At 51.8% G+C, this 19308-nt stretch overlaps 1 protein-coding gene across 9 annotated transcripts in view; it reads right to left on the bottom strand.

The window, feature by feature from the left end:
- The window catches only part of LOC310900173 (uncharacterized protein), an 80220-nt gene that overhangs the window by 27463 nt on the left and 33449 nt on the right, over positions 1-19308 (bottom strand). For 4 of the 9 annotated variants that reach the window (XM_083837674.1, XM_083837678.1, XM_083837675.1 and 1 more), the window contains one exon: positions 4258-4560. The exons of 1 other annotated variant lie outside the window; for it this stretch is intronic. The gene's annotated coding sequence lies outside the window, so the exon portion shown is untranslated. Of the gene's footprint in view, positions 1-4257; positions 4561-5894; positions 6509-15847; positions 16508-18059; positions 18213-18234; positions 18681-19308 lie in introns of those variants that run through there. 4 more of the 9 variants (XM_083837681.1, XM_083837676.1, XM_083837677.1 and 1 more) reach the window with 4 other exon arrangements.

The following is a 19308-nucleotide window of genomic DNA, read 5'->3' as shown; positions in this document are numbered from 1 at the left end:
GCTTTCCTGACCCCACTCCCTCCTTACATCATTTTCCGATTGTTATGAGGCCGAAGAAATGACACCCTTTAGGTGCTGCTAAAAATACAAACCTTCCGCAGGCCGGAGGGAAAAATAAAACTGTGTGTCAAATTAAACGTGCAAGGTGTTTACGAAGTGGAAATTATTCTGTCTCTAACCTCATGCTGTAATAGAATAACCAGAGGAAGAGCTACTTGGTGACAATGGAGGGTTCCCACAGCAGAAGAAAGCAGCAAGACCACATTTCTTTTGTCTTCAGCCTACATGAAAGCCTCCCAGCAGCCAGAAGCCCCAGACTAATGCAAAGTAGCCCGTTTTGCATCTCCTGCCTGGAACACGCGTGCTGGTTCTCTTTCTGCTGCTCGTCGACCCGAATTTAGAAGACAACTCAAAAGCAGACGAGATGGCTGATGGCAATGGGACAAGGCGGAGCTGTGCTCGCTTTCGCTCGTCTGCCCATTCGTGCAGCCAGCACAGGGGGTGCTGGTGGACAAGGCCAGCTGCCACCCCCCAAAATCCCCATGGAAGAGCCAGCAGCGACTGCTTAGTTTGAATGAAACCAGAACAAACAGAAAATGCCCTCACATCACAGAAATGGCACCGGGGTAAGAGCGGGCTGCCTGGCTCCGAACCCCAACCAACAACATGGGTTCAATTAGCTAAAGCCCATACTTACCTCGCTTCTCCACTCACATACACCAGGCTTAGGACTTCCTTTTTTCCCCTAGATACACAACTCCAATGGCTTCCTCCAGCTGCCCAATTTTCTCCTGTGTGCACTGTATTTTCCCTTTTTTTTTTTTTTTTTTGGTGACAATCCCCCATTGTGAAGCAGCCACGAAAAGGAACGAAAAGGCATTAACCATTAGGGTAGTAGATGATTTTGCTATGATACAAGCAACAGAAAGCCTCAAGCCATGGAATTTAACTAACAAACAGAGTTCCCAAGTAGTTTCTTTTAAAAATAATGAGTAGAAGAAAAAACCCACAGTCTGCCATCTCCCACAAAATTTGCAGCTCCCAGTTTATGATTTAAGGGATGAAGAACTAACCCCAGTAACAGCAAGCAAAAAAGATGCTCCGTGAAAACGCGCGTTATTGCCAACCCACACTGAATACCTACCTAGCCATGAGCAAATGCAAACTCTTCACAAAACACTGAAGTTTTCCCTAGATGAGAACAACTTTTCTGATATTAATTCACCGTGTGGATTTCAAGTGTTGGCAGCAGCACGAAGGTGTCTGCACCAAAAACACGTGACTGTGTGCAAACACTATTACCTTTAAGTCAAGCTTACTCCCTAAGAAGCCACAGATATCTTTTTTTTTGTCCCATAAAATCATTATCATACATAACAGTAAATACTTAGGGAAAGTGGAGTATCTAAATCTATGCTCTGCATTTAAACTAGTCGTTGAACTTCCATGGTGCTGCAGGAAGGCAGCACCAAACAAATTGGTCTAAGGGAAGGTGCCTCACAAGAAATTCACTTCAGCCACAGTTCAGGATTTGACGCCTCCGAGACCTTCTCGCAGAACAGTTTTGCTGTTGGGACCTGCCAGAAAGCAACTCCTAGCCTTTGAACGGAGAAGCTGCAGTGATGTTGTGCCAATCCAGTATTTTTCACACCAAGTGAGCTTGAAGCAAGCAGCACTTCACCCTGGACCTACCGTTTCCAGCAGCAGTGTGAGAGCAGGCACTGCCCCGTGTTTCCTGCGTGAGCTGAACCCTGGTGTCAAACCTCCCTCCTCGGGCGCTGCTGAGCTCTTGCTCTTCAGCCTCCCAGCAGCCAAACCCCTCCTGAGCCACAGCTGCTGACTTTCCAGTTTTCTCTTGGCCTTCTTACAGGGAAAATACAGGCTTTTTACACATGTGCTGATTTTATACTGTCATGCTGCACCAGTGCAGGCTGTGCTCACTGTTGCCTTCGCTCTTTTGCTGGACAGTAGGTCAGTTATAACCTGGCATAAGGGCTTTCGAGGGAAAATGCCAGTAAATCTCCTTTTCAGTAAGCATAGCATCACGTTCTCAACCTTAGACCAGACTTGGGGATATTCTGCAAAGCAATTTTTCAATATTTTATCCTGCAGAGAAGCAGCCACTCAGCGCACTTGAGATTACAGCCTCTGTGTTTTGGTTTCTTCTGTCTGCGCTGTGCCCACCAGTTCCAGCAAATTAAAAGGCAAGCACGACACAGGCACGCAGCCAAATTGCAAAATCCCAAGTTCCCTCCCCAAGCTGAGCCATCCCAGCTGCCTGCACCCCTCATCTCCCCAGGGCAAAGTGCACAGAACCTGCACGCTTGCTGCAGCAGCGCACTTCTGTGCTGCCCAGCTGCACCCGAGCCCCTGAGAATGGGGATTTTAAGGCTGGCTGCCCCTCTGAGCAGCAAGTCATTGATAACTATTGCCCTGAAGAGGAAATGAGTTTGGGCTAAGGTGTGTTGGAGCCCTGAATGCGCCCAAATAACTAGTAGAGACTGCTATAAGGGAAAAAAGGAGTAGTAAATAAAGCAAGTTTTGACACACTGTACTTAAATAATGCACTAGCTTGCATCAGACTGAAGCTACTGTGGAATAAAGTCACCAAGGTACGTACTGACGACCACATCCACCACCATCGAAACTAAGCACGTCTCTGTTCCTGTTTCGCCTTCTATTTTAAAAGCACGTTTTAGCATATTTTACAACCTTTAGCTGCCTACGGTACGAGCCAGTCCCTGCGATTTTCCTGCGGGGAACGTGCCTAAAGGAGCTGAGCTTGAGCCGTTTGTCCCAGGACACCTGCCAGAGCTGAGCCCCCAGTGTCCCCAGGAGGCAGTGCCCCAGGGCACAGCAGCCGCAGCTCGAGCAGCGGTGCTGGCTCTCACATGCCCTGCGGCGTGCAGCCCTGCAGAGCCGCCCCACAGCCCCGTGGAGGAGCAGCTCAGGAAGAAACAGGCTACAGAGCGCTAAAAATCCCCCGGTAGGGTTTATTCGAGTGCACAGACAGGCACCTCGGTGTGCTTCAGAGCACTCGCAGCCAGCTGTAGGCGCCAAGCAGCAGGAGATGACAGCTCTCCCCGGCTGGGGTGGCACGGCACGCTCCGGCCTGCACCCCGAGCTCCTTGCGCGGCAGGACCCAGGTCCTTCTGCTCAACAACTGCGCCGTGCCCTCGGGTGGGGGCGGGTGTTGAGCTGTAGGACCTCCGCTCGCAGCCGTCTAGTGGTTTCGCTAGAAATCCTAGGAGGGAGATTTCAACCCAAACAAACCTTCCCTGTCCCCTCCTGACGATGGCTTTAGGCAGCCTCAGCCCCTGGCTTTGATACTCGCCCAAAAAGTGGCACTCGGCTACAGACGGGCTACAGGAAAGGAAATCAGACTTGCACTGACAGAGTGAATAACGGCTTCAGGAACAAAATTACTACCAGGCAGAATGAACCAATATCCAGCAGATCCTGTTTGCATGTTTATTTCCTTGACTACGACAAACCCAAGAGCACGCAGACATGCTTTTTTGTGTTTTAAATAGCATAAGGAGCACTAAGCCAGCTGAATTGCAGGGTTAATGTTTCAACTGTCTTGAGGGTCCATGGAAATGACTGCCTCCAGATCCCTTTCTGCGTGGCAGACATGTTACAGCAAGCTCATACCAGTTCCTGTCCCAATAAGCTTGCACCGTATCTGAATCATGGAATCATAATGGTTGGAAAAGACCTCCAAGGTCACCTGGTCCAACCGTCCCCCTACCACCAATGTCACCCACTAAACCACGTCCCCAAGCACCAGGCCCAACCTTTCCTTGAACACCCCCAGAGACGGTGACTCCACCACCTCCCTAGGCAACCCGGCCCAATGCCTGACTGCTCTTTCTGAGAAGAAATGTCGCCCCGTTTCCAAACTGAACCTCCCCTGGTGCAACTTGAGGCTGTTCCCTCTAGTCCTATCAGTGAAATAGCTCCACATGCTGAACAACAGAGAAAGTTACAGCCATCCCTATACAAACACATCCACCTCCTTCAGCAGATGCACTTGTAGCAGCCAAGTGAGCCTCTGCAACAAGCTGCTTGATGCAACTAGCAGTGTCCCAAGAAGCCCAGCTGGAGAACACCCAGGACTACGACAGAACAGACTGGCCGGCACAGGTCTCAATTTCTTGGCACAGGCACCCGCAGCACACAAGTGCTCTTGGAGCGATCCCTGGAGTCAGAAAGGAGCGTGGAAATGCAACCCGGTGCCCAGCAGCACGCCCTTACCTGAGCGTGGTATCAGGTGCCGAGATGCATCCGTTCAGCCGGAGTTGCGCTCTCCCCTTCGGGCATCTAACCGGCCGCGAGCCTTCCTCGCCCCGAGCCAACGTCTCCGCCACAGGGCGCGACGAATCCCGGCCGTCCCGCAGCACCAGCCGCACGCCCGTTCCCTCGGCCTGGCTCACGCCACCCGGTCACTGCAGCTCTGTCCTCGGCAGCCCCGCGGTGCCGTAGCTCAGCGCCAGCAGCCGGGAGAAGAGGCACGCCGGGAAGCTCTCCGCACGCGGGCTCGCTCTTCCCACGGAGTCACTGCGAAGGAAGCAAGGAGTCGGTGAGCTTTCCGTCCCTGGCACACCTCAGAGCCCGTGACGCTTTTGCACCAGCGGACACGCTACCCGAGGCTCAGCAAGCAGAGGATGCTCTGTGCCCTACCCCAGGGCTGGAGAGCTGGGGCTGGCTGAGCTACTTCCCAGCACTTTCAGCTTCTACCCAACACATCCAACCAGCTAAAAGCAATTCAAAGAACAGAGCCCAACGTGGAGCTGTTGTTGTGACAGCCTCCAGAACTGGTATTCCTTCCGAATTTTAGCAGCGACAAAGGAAAAAAAAAAAGAGACATGAAGGCTGTCAGCCTGCGCTCTGCGCCGTGTAGGCACGTGCACATTTCGCACGTGACTTTGAGGACCGCTCACATCCCATAGCTTTGGATGCAGAAGCCGAGCGGCGTTTCGGTTGGTGACAGGCCTTCCCAGAACAAAGCCGACGTGCTGCAGCGGATCAGCCTAAGGAGTCCTGCGGCCACAGCTCCAACATCGCCTCTGCTGCACCAGGATGGTCTGCAACGACTGCTGGAGGCAGCGTTTTATCAAGGCAGCCGGAGACAAAGCACTAATTTTTAGCAGAAGGAGGTAAAAAAAAGGGGGGGGGGATTTTCCCCTCTTAAACAAATTTTTAATTCTCACCTTAAGCAACCCATGGAAGTAATGCGCTAGTTGCACAAGTGTGAAATGAGACTTGGCTCCGAAGTGTGACGCTGCTGTTAGAAACAAGGGGGGAAGCGTGCGCGCGTGCCCGCCAGAGGAAGCACGGCTCACTTCCACCTCGAGAACCTGCTTCGGCAACACGGCCTCACCCAACCTCACTCGGGAGCACTCCTGATGCACTTTCCCTCCCGTTCCTGTGCCGTCACCCCCCAGCACAGTGCCTCAGAGCCCCCCGGGGCAGACGACTTCCCACGTGTTCCTTGCTGAGGTGGACACCATTAGTTAGCGCTGAGTAACCCGTAACGCAGACTATGGTACGTATACGTTGCCCTTGAGTAACCTATAACGTGGCTGGCACACATTGCAATGCAAATTGCTCACATTTTCCTCTGTCCCCCCAGTTTACATCGAGGTCGCAAAGCACAATGGAAAGCTGTGGGCACGACGAGGATAATACTTTTCTGCAAGTATCGCCAGACTACGGCAACGCGGTGAAACGCAAACGCATCGGCCAAGCCTTTTCCTTACAGAAATACTTAAACGTGAGGCTGCGTTGCCACGCTATCCACCCCCCCCCCCCCCCCCCCCCCCCCCCGAGGCTAACACCGTGCGTGGCAGTAAGTGCAACCTCAGCCTCCTCCCCACGCTCCCAGCACTTACATCTCGCTCTCATTTTCAGGCAAATGTGCCGCGGCGTGCCTTGGGGCTCAGGTGGAGGCTTTCCGACCAAGGGCTGAGGCAGGAGGAGAGAAGCAGGGAGGAGAAAGAGGGCCAGTAAGGAGACGGGCTCTGACAGCGGCTCCTCCCTGCTCACACTACAGCAGAGCAGCTTCGGTGCTTCTGCAAAGAACAACCGCCGCAATGCCAAAAGCCACAGCTTTAGATGTGAGCTGAAGCCCTCGAGCAGAACTGTGGGTCTGCAAACAATTCTTCGGCAGCTTCTATTTTTAGACCTCACAGGGAATAAAAAAATTTTAAAACTACAAAAAACATCTAGACATTTGTTTTAGGCTCTTTCTGCTAGGAACTCATTTTCTGCAGACGACAATAAATGAAGATGAATGAATTTTTTTTTTTTGTTAAGCTTCACTATTGAAATGATTTCTACTTGACCTCACTAAAAAAAAAAAAAAAGAGAAGTAAACTGGGAAGTGCAAAAGTCCACATGCTGTTTTGGGAACTGAAGACTTATTTTCTCTCTACTCCGCGTTCCCCCCCTTCCTCCATTCCAGTGTCTATAAAAAAGCGAGAAAGCCAGAAAAAAAAAAACAAAAAAAACTCTTTTGGATGATGCACGGTGCTGGAAAGGAACAGTATAAACACAGAGTTCAAGAACTGACTTCTTCTGGTTGCTTAAGACTGGAAGAGCAGCTTACATTTCTTTAACAGCAAGCCACAGGAAGACACGGCGATGATCGTTCTCCACTCCAGCGTGGAGCAGGCAGGACAAATCCAAGCGCTACTTCCAAGCACGGAAGTGTGGCTGGACCTCAGCATCCAGCGAGGCGAACTCCAAAGGGGGATTCAGCACCCGGATAAAACGACCTGGAAGCGGCCGCACTGCAAGCGCTGAGCGAGAACCCAGGCTGAGCGGCGAGACAACGCTTCCACCCCGCTGAACAGGGGAATAACGGCCCTCGGACGCTCTGGGAAGGATCTGCCAGACCGCAGGCTCTCCTCCCGGCAAGCCCTCCTCGCGGCACACTGTACTTTATTCTTTTCGACCCGCACAGCAACACCACGGGACACGCTGCTCTTCCTTTCACCATTCCCACGGCGATTTTTGCCTCCAAGACGCGCAGGGCAACTTTGGGTGGGCTAAAAGCTTTTGCTGCATCTCCTTTTTTCTTTTTCAAGTCTTTTCTGCTTTTAGGCTCGGTTGCCACTGCCAGCTCCAGGCTACCGACACGTAACAAGTGTCTGATGCGAAGGGACAAGGGCCCGCGTCCTGGCCGACGGTTCAGATTTCCCCCTTGGCACCACGAGAGCTGGAGAGGGTCCTTAGTGAAGGATACGGGAACAAGCAGGACACAGAAGCCAGCGACCGCGCTGCCAGCAGCCCGTGCTCTCCTTGGCACAGAGGGACCGCGCCGTTTTAAAACGCAAACAAGGAAATAACAAACGTCCCATTATGTAAAGGCACTGGGACAACCAATGAGATAAATAGGTAGGAAGTGAAAAATCCACTAACAATGAGGTACAGCTTGCCTCTGGAAAACTCACCCAAAATAGGCGCTGAGGCTGATGGTTCCTAAGCTGCAGTTATCTAAACTCAGTTAAAGAGAGACTGTATGGCTGTGCAGGTCTCCCACCGCTTGCCGAAGCCCCTGGCTGCACTCCGTTTTTAGAAGTGGCTCGAGCTGTTACAATGACCCAGACCAATGCCTGTGCTCCTAGGAAAAAAAGTATTTTAAATGAGGTTCTGCCGGTACTGCCCTCATTTCTTCGAGCAGTGTAATGGGTTTAAGCAGAAGGCACAGCCTCCGAACCCGTCTGTACACGGCAGCCCGTGCGAGGACGCTCCCTGACCACGATGCTGGCAGTTCCTTGGACTTCCACCACCTTCAGAGAGCATCTCCAGATGCTAAAGCAGTAACTGTTGTTAACTTTTCTACTACCGAAGCCCCAAGCAATCACATCAAGTAACAGAAAACTTCAGGGAAACAAGAAGTGTCTGATCCAGCACTGGAAAGGCACTGAGAAAATGTCTCCCCAAGCTCTGCGATCTTTTACGACTTTGCAGTACAGCATTAGGACACACAGCATTTTAAGGAGCATTAAAGCAATCTTTTCTTAATTACAACATAACCTTTCCCTTCCTTTCTGTTGATAATTCCTAAGATTACCCGAACTGAACGCTCGCTGGAATTTCTGCTATTTTGTGCAAAAGCACCATTTTATATAAACAAGAAAACGTAATGGTCATGTTCCCTTGGAGGAAAGCGTTCACACAAGAAGCCTCCCCTCTTCCCTTTGTGGAAAACATGTTTATAAAATCCAACTGGAGGGGCAGACGCACGGCACATGCAGTACTAGCAGCAGCCTTGAGCTTACGAAACAGCAAGGATCGGGTAGGACACGCTGTTAAAGGCAGCTCACCAGCTTAGGAGTCGATGTAAAAATAAAGCCAGTTGTTTTTTTTTAATGGTGTTGAAATCAACATCTGGGTAATTTGGTCAGGGCTCCAAGATACTGCTTACGATTCACAAGGCGTTTGGCTGTTACCACTTTACCATGGTTGACACGGAGCGCAGGGCTGATGCTAAAAATGGATCCGCTGAGCCTGCGCGACGAGGGGCGGCCACGCGACTCTCCAGCCACGGCAAAGGAAAGGGTGCTGATGTTCACGAGTCAAAAACGTTACTGCAATATTAGTTAAATGCAACAAAACGGTGCTCGGGGGAGCGATGAGCAGGCAGCCAGGCGGGCTGGTAAGCGTGGAAGAGGATGCAAACTCCGGCCGTAACCAAAACCCCGCTGCATGCACCGCAGGGCTCCAGCCCCAGGCGATCAACAGCAGCTGAACCATCGCGCCCAAAACCAGGGTCTGAGCCCACGGCACCAAGCACAGCCCCATCGCTGCGGTGGGGTGCCACCGCTCCCCGGGGACTTCCTAATTATTTCCTAACTAGCATTTAATCATCCCTGAAGGGCTCAGCAAAGGTGGTTCACACCGTGCTGCTGCGGAGAGGCTGCGCTCTGGGTCTGCAGAGCGATGACAGCGCTGCCCCGAGGCCGTGATAAGGGGACACTTGTTGGGGACAGGGACTTGATGGGGATGCTTGCTGGGGACAGGGACAACTGCAAGAGCCAGGGACTGACAGCACTCTGCTGGTCCAGGACATGTGGGAGCACTCAGAGTGCTTGCCAGGGGACACCGAGCAGCACTGGAGACTCATATGGGATCGTACCAGCATGTCCAAGCACTCCTTACAAGGATAAAATGCCAGAAACCTTACATCCTTCCAACCCTACACCTCTCAGTTGGACTCGAGGATCTCTGTAGATCCCTTCCAACCAAGCTATTCCATATTCTACATTTCTTTACCAATTCATGGCATACACGACCTAGTCACGACACAAGCCCCCACCACCCCTACCTCTCCTCGCAGGCCAACCCAACCCAGCACAAACCAGCAGCTCAGGTTCGCCAGCCCGGCTTCTTCCCCACGCTTGGTTTTGAAACCTCCTGTGATGATCGCGGCAGCGGGACGGGGCAGTAATTTGTCTCAGTTTCTGGGGAAAGAGCCCTACCCATGAGCTCAGCGCCTGGCCACGCGCCCAGCAGGAGAGGGGCCGAGGACAGCCCGTGGGCAGGCATCCACGGGCAGAGCCGTCGGGAAGCGCCGGGAATTTCGCCAGCACCTCGCCCAAGTTCCACAGCACCTGGGGATGCAGCCGTTTCCAATACGAGTAACAACACAAGCGGGATAAAAGCAAGGGAGAGGGGACCACAGCAAACTTCATCTTTTAATAACAGTGTTTGAGACGGGTTGTGCCAGCGAGAGCTGGAGCTTGCATGGCACAGGTGACAACACGCACAGAAAAACCGTGCTGCAAGGCTGCTCCCCTGGTCGCTTCTGGCAATTTAGCTACACGGCCTTTCTGTTAGAGAAAGTTTAAAAATCTGGCCCATGGAAAACATGCAGGAATCCATAAACTGTGAGACAGCAGCAGGGCCCTGCCCTGACAGCGTGAAGGAAGTGCAAGAAGCTCCCACCACTGGCTAGGGCAAGATTGGCCTGAAGTTGCGTTTTGTTTGCTTTTGTCCCGAACTGCAGTGTTTTTGTGCAGGTGGTGTTCTCCCCTGGAAGCAAATGAAAACAAATCAGGCATCGCCTGGGGTTTCAAAAGGACAGTGAAAAGCAAACGCAGTCCGACTTCTCTGAAGGCATGTTCAGCTAAGAAAAAAGAGTTAGGATTTGAACTTGAAAAAGCATTTTAAAAATAAGTGCACCTAACGTTCACCCAGGAGAAACAACACTTAGACACTTTACTTAAAGCACGTCCATTAATTTGGTTAATTGCTACGAAGAAACAGGATGATGATTTTCCACTGGAGTTTGGGAAACGGGCATCCTTATACTCCAAGATCTGAATGTGGGAGAGCTGAACGCATCCTGCCTGAAGAGCAGCTGGACTTGGCACTCTACAAGATCGCTCCGAAAATGCGGTTTGTCAAGAAACATGCACCTGAGAACAGCGGGGGGGTGTTTTGATAAGGAAAGGAGCAAAGAAATGGCGTTTATTCTTTCCTGAGGTGAAGAGTGGGGCCAATACAAGGAGTAAGATTCGCACTGGAGTTAGAACATGACTGCAGGCCCCGAAATAACACTTCAGAATAGAAAATCACGGAGATTTTGCATGTTATTTTTAACAAACATCAAGTCACTAGCAGGAAGAACTTTTCCAGAGAGCAAATGGGAGCCTGTTTGCTTGTCAACACCACTGTCAGCCTAGCAGAGGAGCCTGCGTTGGAGCATGCACAGCCCCTAAAGCACAGCCACTGCAGCCTTGTCCTGGCTAAGCACAGGACAAGAGGAGCTCATCTGCCTGGTCCCAGCACCTTGACACCATGACTACTCCCCAGCAGCAGAAAGCAAGCTAAAACTCCTCGACTCTACAAAACAGCTGTCGATAAGCCAGAGCAGCCTTCATTTTTCCTGTACCAACGTCAGTCTTTGCTCACATCAGGATCAAGGAAGGAAGTGCTCCAATAAAGGTGTTAAACATCGGTTTCTTGTCGCCGTTTCATGCACAAACTTTCCCAATTCTTTGATCTCTACAAGATCAAAGTTCACTATTGCAGGCTGCTTTGCACCACTGCCTATTTGTAGCAGTTGTGAGTGCCACGGGCTCACCCATCCCCATGCGTGCCGGGACTTGGATTCTCACCGCAAGTCCCTGGTCGCAGACCCCCCTGCCACTCAGTCCAGGAGCAGAAATATCCCACACTCCACCTGGCAGGGCACACGAGCACCAGGGCCAGCACACGCCAGCCTAGCAGCACTGCAGGGACCTCAGCCCAGAACCACAGGGCTGCAGGAAGCTGCACGGCGGCGTTCAGGCTTCGCACCTCCTGCCTCCATCCCACAGAGCATCCCAAAGCTAGTGCTCCACCCCGGCAGCCCCAGGAACCACTCTGCAGAGCACCATACGTGCAGGCACCTGTGGCAGCACAGCAGTGCAGGTAGCAGTGCGTTACTCAGCGCTGTGATGAAAGCCACAGCACTCGTGCAACGCACAGGACAAGCTTTTCTACTGCTAGCCTGCAAAGCAGCCGCGAGAGATGCTTGCGTTTCAAACAACCGAAGGCAAACACACCGCTTCAGCTGAGGTTCTCTCTATTTCTGCTCTTTTTCCTTCGGCACCTGCTTCTGACAGATGCTCGGCTGCAGCTGAACACAAGCGGCGCCTTTCCCACGTGCTGCTCCAAGCATCTTTTCCTTACAGACATTACCCCCTGGATCCTGATCTGTGATCCACTGCGCTCAATCTCGTTTGCAGCACCGAAGCCTGTGATGCACTAAAGCTATGACACATTTCTCCCACTTCCTTCCATTGACAGAAAACAAAAGCACACACTGTTGCTCAACACAATCGCAAAATATTTGCTTTTCTAGATTGTTTCTCCCCTCCCTGCTCGTTCTGGGAGGGCTGTCGGTAGAATCACAGCCTGAACTCCCTCCCAGCTAACAGCAGCCGCGGGGGATTTGGGACCGAGGCGGCTCTCAGCTGGTACAGCCCGCGCTGCCTGCCCGTCCCACCGGGACCACACGTACCATCAGGAACCAAACCCTCGGACCTGCTGCAAGAGACCGTTTCCAGACAATATTCTGCCCACTCAAGTTTCAAGCACCAGCAGTTTCTCTGTTCTTTACCATGCGCTGTGCTTCCTTCCTGCCAGACCCCGTATCACCATACCTCACCCCAAAACCACCAGGATGAAGCCTCCACTGCTGCCACTGGTCTTTTACTCAGCAACCATACAAATGCACTAAGCCCACAGTGATGCTGCCAGTGAGCGATTCAGAATTAAACATGGGTGTCACATGAAAACTTAGGCCCTGGTGCCAAGCTTACAGCTCCGAAAAAAGCACTGAATGCATTAACACGCACAGTCACTTTTTATTTTTAATATATTTTTTTTAAGCAACCAGAGTATCATGTTTAAGGTCCCAAAACCGAGAAGGGCAACAAAAGTCTGAGTGTTACTTAGGACACAAAATACTCGGCTATCACTGCCCAAGCTAACACCTTGCAAAGTCTTCAGCGATACCTGCCCATAGTGCTGTCGCCCCAGCGAGCTGCAGAAAGCGCGCTCAGCGTGTTGGGGAGCAGCTGCTTAGGTTTTTTTCCTGACTCAAGGCTGGACCAATGGCCGAGTGCAGTCTCAATACCTTCACGATGCTCTGCTGCCATTTCTAGCAGCTCTAAGCCCAGCTTCACGCACGCTTGTGGTCATTAAAAACGCACCACAGCATGAAAGCGCTTGTTGCGGACAAAAAAAACAAGTCTTGGCTCGGGGAACGGTTTCTTAATTTAATTTACTGCCCATTAGCAGAAAATCCTCACTGATTTGGGTGCTGAGAAAATATAAACAATTAACCACTTAAACACCATTCTCATCCCTTCCCCAGGCTCAGCCTAAGCCAGACAGCTCCAACCCCACTGCTAGGTGCTGCAGCCAGGAGGGACCCCGACCCAAACCTGTGCGAGACAGCGCCATGACCGTCCCGTCCCCAAAAGACGGGATGCCAGCACAGAAAGCGAGCCTGACACATTGACCTGAACCATTCGGCTGCACGGGGAAGGATGGAGCAATCTATAGCAGTCAGCTATAGACCAAACTGTTGCACAGACACCTGAAATTTAGATTGTCATTCATTACACCCTGCTTCCTCTAGGATTCTTACACCACAGCATCTCTGTCAGCATGCCGCTCCTCTGCCCAGTACCTTTTACACTTCTTGTCCAAATTCAGCTTTTTGAGAGAGGCCGAGAGCTCACAAATCACAGCCTAAACTGCTTTTAAGAAGCAGGCGATGGCAATCTTACAAGTGTTGCAGCCAACCCTCTGCCTTGGGAAAGGTCCTTTGAGTGCATCCAAGATGCACCCTATTCTAAAACCGTACCCTCTTCGACACCAACAATCTATCACCGGACACACACACACCTACCAGAAATAGGCTGCTACACCCTCTTCTCCCCCCAGCAACACGTCTTTGGCTGAAAAAAGCTACTGCAATTACAAATACTTACAAGAAAATGTTATAAAAGGGTATTGAGAGAAGGTCATAACAGAACAACTTGAATAGCTGCAGCTAAAAATACCCAATCCCCACACCCATTCTACAGAGCAAATATTATCAGATGTTACTTCCCAATGTTAAAAACATGCTTGTTTCTTTGTTAATTAAGGTGGTATTGTGAACGCTGGATTTTCTTACCAGGGAACACAACAAAGGTACCTTAGGAAAAAAACTTTTTTTGCTGCCTCCAAGATCTCATTTTCTAGGCAATCCAATGCTAAGACGCTATCTAAATCTGGCACGTGTAAATCTGTATTTTCACACAACCACGGGATGGCTGAGGTGGGAAGGGAGCTCTGGGCCCACCTGGTCCCAGCCCCACTCCAGCCATTTCCCGTAGAATCATCGGGTTGCAGAAAACCTCCAAGATCACCTGCTCCAACTATCCCCCCACCACCAGTGTCACCCACTAAACCACATCCCCAAGCACCAGGCCCAACCTTTCCTTGAACACCCCCAGGAACGGTGGCTCCACCGCCTCCCTGGGCAACCCGTCCCAATGCCTGACTGCTCTTTCTGAGAAGAAATGTCTCCCTGTTTCCAACCTGAATTTCCCCTGGTGCAACTTGAGGCCATTCCCTCTTGTCCTCTCCCTGGTTATCTGTGAGAAGAGGCCTCTCTCTCGTACGGGAGGGCAGAGACCCGGGAGCCCAGAATTTTCTACTAACATGACCTCATGTTGCAAAATAACTTTCTAAAGACAGCAGAGCATTCTAGCCATCCATAGCGAGGTGCAGAACGCTTGTGCCGTGCAGATTTATTTTTATTATTGTTTTTATAGCTCAGGGTATCGAGTTGGAGAAGATGGGAGGAAGATCACGTTGACAAGTGGAGCAGCAGCGGTGCAGAGCAGGCACGGGCACACGCAGGTTTGGAATCGGCCTCTCTCCTCTGACCAAGAGCCTGGGTCCAACAGGGCACTGGGAAACCTTCGTTATGGACAGCCTCAACTGGTGGCTCAGCCCCAAATATCCCCAGCCCTAAGGTGGTCGCTGAGGTTTAGGGGACACCAACAGCCACACCGCGCTCCTCTCTGTGAGCGTTACCCCAGAAAGGCGTGGGTCGTGCCATGCCCATCAGGTGCAGCGTGTACACGGTTCACGCGGTGACAGGCATTTGTTAACAAATACTGCACGTGGCCTTCTGCAACTGTTCGTCAGCTCCACTCATTTCACAGGAACCCTACGGTGCTATGTCTCGGATACACTGCCTGAATAACAAACAGATTTTTCTGACACTTTAAAGAATATTTTTAACACAAAAGTGTCAGCCTTATCCCTTCAGAGCCGAGCAGTCCTGGCTGACAACTTTATCGTACCCCACACACAGAAACCCCAGGGGCTCCGAGCACACCCCACCTGCACCCCAAAGGCCCTTTTGAAAAGGCATCTAAGCATCGATGCCAGAGCTGCTCAAAAGGCAGCACACACCGAAAAGCACCACCTGCCACAGCAGAACAGACGAGGGCAGGTAATAAAGACTATGCTTAGTCCTTACAAAAAAAAACAAAACAAGAAACTATGTAAACCTCAGGTTTGCAAAACTACCAGGGCAAGTAGAATAATTGTGATGCCAGCTAAGTGCATCACAACGGGGGGTTCTGTACCATTCCAACACTGAAATGGTCTCTGACTTGAAGAAATACCCGGGAATTCCTGCAGGCAGGTAAGGAGAAGCCTGTGCTACCATACAATAATACTGAAACAAAGCCAGCACGCAAAAGGATGCTTTTTCATCCAAAGATGTAAACGAAGCCCAGTGGTAACCTCTGCCTGGAGGCCTTGTTTAGGTCACATTCTTACCTGTGAACATAGCAGGTGCTGCGCAGAGGAAGGATGGAAAAGTAGCTTAAAAGGTAGGCACATGGAGGAAAGAAGCCACTTGTTTTGCAGAAGGATGAGAAACAAGTGATGGCAGAAAAAAACAGTAGTAATCCTGTGCTAACGCTAACCCTTCACAAATATAGGTCTTGCCCCCCACTTCAAAACTCTCGTTACAATGCCAAAAAAATATAGCTAAAAATCTGCCACCTTTGGCGTCCAACCTTGCCCGTTCCCTCTGCCCCAAGCCACACAGCACACCCACGAGATGTTCACACCTGCCTTCACGCTGACACGTGGGTTTGCCTGCCCGCTGCCATGTTTCCAGACTAGCAGCTTGTTTCCCTGCTTCCTCACAGCCCTTTGGGAGACGCATCCGTAAACCTGCCCTTTTTGCCTCAAGGCCAGCAAGGAGACACTCAGGAGCAGAGCCTGGGTGGCTGCTGCCCGGAGCAGCACAAGAACACATTAAAGGACTAACCTGAAAAGCGGTGAGCAGTACAACCATGGCTATGGTTTCACGGCCTTTAAAAGCTTCCTTCAGGAGATGTACCAGCCAGAGACTGGGGTGAGATGAGAGTGACCCACACCACCTGCTGCAGGACCTCTCGGTGCTCTCTTTGGGAGATGGGGACCCCTGTTCTGGCACAGGATCCCGCTCTCAGGCCACCCAGCAGGTCCATGGAGACGTCCTTGCAAGCACACAGCTCCACGGCCGCTACCTCTTCCTCTGCGCACGCAGCCCGGACAAACTTGGAGAACTTGCCCACATGATGTCATCACTGGGCTGGCGTCTAAATAAAGGAAGCTTTTTATAGAATTTCCCACTGACAGACTTAATCCGGTAAGCCCCGATAGCCAAGGCTTCATCGAGCGGAAGGAAGGAAAAGGGAAAAACAATAACCGCCCCATCTTTGGGGCCGGGGCAGGTGGGTGGCGCCTCGGGAAAGAAACCAAAACAAACCCAGATTTACTTCCCAATACCTGCGTGTGGGAGAAGAGGCACAGGTATGGGTATATTAAGGGAGCTCTCTGTGGACGCAGCCTGTCAAAAAAGCAGCTTGGCCTAGTCCTGCACCGGCGTAGGAAAGAGAATGATGAAGATGAAGAAGAAGAGAAAAAAACTAAGTTTAAAGTTTAAAGATAGGGGATAAAACATACTTTCACGTCAGAGAGGTATTCCAGCTTCACATTCATGTGGCAGTTACTGTGCTTCCTAAAAGCAAACTTTTATTTTTTCTGCTCATTCAGAAGGCCCTCTGCTGCAAATACTTCAGTTTCACGTCACCAGCAAGCAGCACTTTCTGGAAGCTCTCAAAAAATACTAACGAAAGCAAAACCAGCCAGCAGTTCAGGCGAGTTCACGCAAGCGTGCGTGCCTTCCTCTTCTTTGTAACTCTCCATCGCCCCGGCAGCGCTGCGGAGCAGTTCCCCTTCCTCCCTCCGCTCCTCGCCGCATCTTCGGCAGGGCATCCACACCAGGAGCAGTTGTGATAGCCAAGTGACTCATGCTGCAGCAATGTGGGTGGGAACGGCTCCCATGCCCAGCTCCTAAGGACACAGCCTTTTATGGTGTTTTTAGAGTGGAAGTCGTGGCGGTTCGTAGCACTTTGCTTTTTGTCTCGCACCAGCCTCCGAGAGCAGAGCTCACGCTCCCCGTGCTCCAGGACCACAATGAGGAGCCCGTGCATGTTATGAGTGAGCCAACAGCGGCCTCCATGGACTTCTCCGCCTGCAGGATCTTCTAACGGTCCTGCAGGACCATCGGAGGCTGTCACCTGCTCCACGTGGCAGCACCGCGGCTCCATCAGCAGGCTCTCGCCACGCGGCCCCACCGAGCTCCAGACCAGGCGTCAGAGCAGCACAAGGACGCAAGTTATTCTGCGGATGCCTTAATTGCCGCAGCCCAATTTTTAACGATTCGTCCCCTGCGTCCCCAGAGCTATGCCAGCCTCTGGCAATGCACTAATGACCTCTTCTGCATCTCCGGTGACAAGCCACCGGACAAGAGGAAGCACACGCTGTGCCTACCCTCGATGGACTGCCAGCATACGAGAAGCAGACGGGACTGCTAGCAGCTGCCAAAGGCAACCAAGTCCCATCTGTCCTTCCCTCAGGGCGAGCCGTAACTGAGGATTGAGGATCGCAGCTCTCCCTGCTTAGCCAGCAAGTGGGAAATTAACTCCTTAGTCTTTGGGAGAAGCACCGCGGCAGAAGTGCTGCCCTCCAGGCCCAGGGACCACAGCACGCACAACTTGAACCTGGCAAGGTAACAAAGCCAGCTCAGCTGTGCTATTTCAAAGCTGGCGGTCACAGATTAAAAGAACATCCCAAAACATTACCCCGCATGGCTTGAAACAGGATTCTAGCTGTAAACGTGCAGCAGGTCACTTTATAGGACAGCTCTCCGCTCTCCTTTTCACATGAAGCACTACCTGCTCTAGAAGTGAAGGGCATGAAAGTTTCTGCCTCTTCATGCATCCCCAATCACAGCTCCCACAAGCAGCAGATTTTAGTCCTTTCACAGCTGTTAAATTCAAGAAGAAACTAAATTATAACCTTCGCATGCACAAAAGCTCTAGAAGAAAAGCCATCAGGACTCCAGTCGTCAGCCCTCCTGATGCAAAGCACTGACATTAAAAACCTCTTTTCCCTCCTTAAATCCCAGGGAGCTCTGGAAGCAGTCAGCTTACCAGCCGGAGCAGATGAATTGCAGGCCGCCCCGCAGCCAGATTTCACCGCGGGCATTGCGGTGGGAAGATGCAGGGGAACGCTGCTCCGGAGCGAGGTCGCGGGTACGCCAGACAAAGCGGAGGGGAAGTCTGGGGGAGGTACGCTCCAGCGAGTGCTACACAGCCAGCTACGTACCTTGGAGGCCGGCCAGGAAGGCAAAGCCTCTAAACAGCAGCAGAACTCGCAACAAACCCCTCCAGCCTTAAACGCGAGTTAAAAGAGCCTCGGCTGATTTGGCGCGGCGCCCTCGGCACGGCGCCCCGCGGCATTTGCCAACCGCGGCGCTAAGAAGTGCCCCGGCGCCAGGCTTTGGGGGCCGGCGCGCAGCACGCCCTCGCCCACGCGAGCGGTTCCCCTGAGATCCTCCGAACCCGAGCACGTTTCTGCCCCTCGCTGCCCAAATCCGGGAGGCATTTTTTGAACTTGCACGTGGCCGGCGGACGCTGCCATTCGTAATGCTTCACGCTAGGGATGATTTCTCCTCCCGTAACTGAGCGAGCCATCTCGCAGCTGCTGCTTTTAACCCCTCCGAGGGGACAGACACAGCTCCCCAGATGGACCCAGGCAGAGGCGTTCCCCCCCCCGCCCCTCCCTTCGAGCAGATGAAATACACTTCCAAGTTTAGGGAGTCTTCCTGCTGTTAGGTAATGGGTAAAGATTGCAGAATTAAATTTCAAAAAAAGGATCACGTGAAAGGCTCCATCCTGTTCAAAGGAACACAATGAATTTCCTGTAGCCTTCGGTGGCTCCACATAAAAGCAAAGCCTTGCCACAAGGATCGCATCGTGCCCAATTACCACCCCGTCGTACTTCTGAGCCCCGCAGAGCCAGCTCAGGCACAGCAAAGCAAAATGAACTGTCGTGCCTCATTTCTCATGAAACTACTAACCGCTCCCAGCAGCGGCTGTGTAAGGGGTAAGGCAAGCTACTCGACTTTCATTACCCTTTATTTGGGCAGCCATTATCAAATTTGATTCTAAGAAATAAAATCAGTAAGAAGAAACGCAGAACAGCGGTTAAGGAAACAACAAGCCAAAAGCTCTCACAGACAGAAAACGGGTACATCGCAGACCGGTCTCAGGTTCAGGTCTCCCACAGCAGGCAGATGTCTCCCCATTAACCCTTTTGCTCTCCAGAAGGCACCCCTGCCCTTCACACCCCCGGGAAGGGCAGGGCAAAGAGAAAAGCACCCGTTGGCCCTGCCACGCT

This window comes from Anser anser, assembly GCF_964211835.1.
Source record: "Anser anser genome assembly, chromosome: 5".
In the NCBI taxonomy this organism is placed as follows: domain Eukaryota; kingdom Metazoa; phylum Chordata; class Aves; order Anseriformes; family Anatidae; genus Anser; species Anser anser.
The sequence above is the reverse complement of the archived record's forward strand: the minus strand, read 5'-3'. Positions and strand labels throughout refer to the sequence as shown.